Source organism: Orycteropus afer, unplaced genomic scaffold (genome assembly GCF_000298275.1).
Source record: "Orycteropus afer afer isolate SDZICR_OR568_19922 unplaced genomic scaffold, OryAfe1.0 scaffold00098, whole genome shotgun sequence".
In the NCBI taxonomy this organism is placed as follows: Eukaryota; Metazoa; Chordata; class Mammalia; order Tubulidentata; family Orycteropodidae; genus Orycteropus; species Orycteropus afer.
The window spans coordinates 6,179,809-6,182,558 of NW_006921685.1; positions in this window are offsets into that span (position 1 = coordinate 6,179,809).

A 2,750-nucleotide genomic window follows, 5' to 3' on the forward strand; every position below is an offset into this window, starting at 1 on the left:
TAAGGTTCATGTGGGATACCATCAAAAGGAATAACCTATGTGTCACTGGAATTCCAGAACAGGAAGAGAAAAATAAAACCACTGAGAAAATTGTCTAAGATTTGTTAGAAGAGAATTTCCCTGATATGATGAAAGATAAGAATATATCCATTCAGGAAGTCCAATGAACCTCTAACAGGATAGACCCCAAAAGAAAATCACCGAGACATATCATCATCAAACTCACCAAAACCAAAGACAAAGAATCATGAGAGCAGCACAGGAAAAATGAAAAGTTCCCTACAAGGTGCAACCAATGAGACTAAGCTCGGATTTCTCGGCAGAAACCATGCAGGCGAGAAGACAGTGGGATGGTATATATAAAATCCTGAAAGAGAAAAATTTCCAACCAAGAATTATGTACCCAGCAAAATTGTCCCTCAGGTATGATGGTGAAATTAGGACATTTCCAGATAAGTGGGAATTTGTTAAAACTAGACCAACCTTACAAGAGATGCTAAAGGGAGTCCTTTGGCCAGAGAAGCAACAACAGTCAACAAGTGACCATTAACACACATGATGCTATAACCCAGAAACCAACCCAGATATGGAAGTATCCAAAGTAAATAAGCCTACAAGATTGTAAACAGGGAACCAGAGATATCAATTGACAAATTAAGACAACTACAAACCAAAAAGAGGGAAAAACTGTGTTGTCACAGAACTTCTACATGATGGGGATGTCAAGACAACTACAAGATAGAATCTACTTTTCTAAACTTGGTAAGAACACTATAAATCACACCTCAAAGAAAAATGATAAACTTTCATATCAAAATAAAAAAGAGGACCAGCACAAATATTTAGCAAATACTAAAACAATAGCAACAAAGGAAGTGATAACACGACTCATAAACAAAACGAGCTCAGCATAGAAAATTATATGGAACAAAGAAATTCACACCACAAAAAAGCACATACTAAAAATAACAGGAACAAATTCATATTTGCCAATAATTACTGTGGTCATTATGTTTTTGTGTCAACTTGGCTGGGCCTGGTTGAGTGGCTGGGCAGCTGGATGTAGTATTCCCCATGATGAGATCTGTAATCAACTCCATGGTGGAATCTACTGGGAGCAGCTTAGTAGCTGCCTTAGGGAATGTGGTCTGCTTCCTGTATGTAAGCAGAAGCCTTGGGAATGGTCTCAAGTATATGGCACGCTTAGATCTTGCATGTAGCCATGTTGTTGCTCAGCAGCCTGCTATGCTTTGCCAACTCTGGGACTTACAATGGACTTAAGTTAATGGCCTGCCATGTAGTTTAGTAATATCGAGACTGTGCCTTTTTTATTTGTCAAACTTGGGGCTTCTCAGCCTCAGCAGCCTGCAGCTGTCTGAGTGAAGAAAAGCCTCTAGCTTCTGTGGGTCTGGAGCAGAAGGCAGAGCTGAACCCCAAGTTTGAGGGGCTTTCACCCAGCCCCTAGAGCCTGGCACTATGAACTTGGACTTAATGGCTCCAAATTGTAAGAATAAACTCCTTTTTGTTAAGGCTTTCCCATTTGTGGTATATTCTTGTCAGAGCGGCACTAGGTAACCAGAACAATTACATATCTGGCAAGGGACTTATCTCTAATATTTATTAAAAACTCCAATGCCTCAACCCCAAAGGAATTAACAATCCAATTGAAAAATGGACATAAGACATGAATAGACACTGCACCAAGGAGGATATTCAGGTGGCCAGCTAATACATGAAGAGATGCTCACAATCATTGGCCATCAGAGAGATGCAAATCAAAACAATGAGATACCGTCTCACCCCAGCACTGATGGCAAAGTTCAAAAAGACAGAAAATAACAAATGCTGGCAGGGATGTGGAGAGATTGGAACTCTCATACACTGCTGATGGGACTGTGAAGTGATTCAATCACTGTGGAAAGCTATATGGTGATTCCCTAGAAAGCTGGAATTGGAGATACCATTTGACCCAGCAATCCCATTACTAGGTATATATCCTAGAGAGGTGAGAGCCAGGACATGAACAGATACATGCACGCTCATGTTCACTGCAGCAATGCATCTACAATGCAAAAAGATGGAAACAAGCTACATACCCATCAGTGGAAGAGTGGATGACCAAGCTATGATATATACACATAATGGAATACTATGCAGCACTAAAGAATAACGTAGAGTCTGCAAAACACCACATAACATGAATGAACTTGGAGGACATTATGAGGAGTGAAATAAGTCAATAACAGAAGGACAAATATAGTATTAGTTCATTGTTGTGGTGGGTCAAGGAAAGCTTTATATATGGAGGGAAACTTCCTTTGGGTTCCACGGGTGGGAGGGGAGGAGAGGGAACACTGCAAAAAAAAAAAAAAAAAAAATGCATTGACCCATGTCACTTTAGTTTTGTGTATTTCACTGTACATAAATTATATTTCAATCAAATTCATTAAAAATCTGAAAGGTTGGAATTTGGTTAATTGTAGTGCACCCTTGTTTATTCCTTAGTTGTGACAACTGTACCTCAGTAACATCTCAACAAGAGGAAAAGTAGTGAGATATATGCTGGAACTCTATTACTATTCTTGCAACTTTTCTGTGAAACTAAACCTATTCTAAAATAAAATTTTTTTAATTTAAAAATTTTATTTGCTAGATCTCAAAACCTACTAAACAGCCACAGTAGTCAAAACTGCCTGGTATTGGTTTAATGACAGATACATAGACCAATGGAATAGAATTGAGAACCCAGA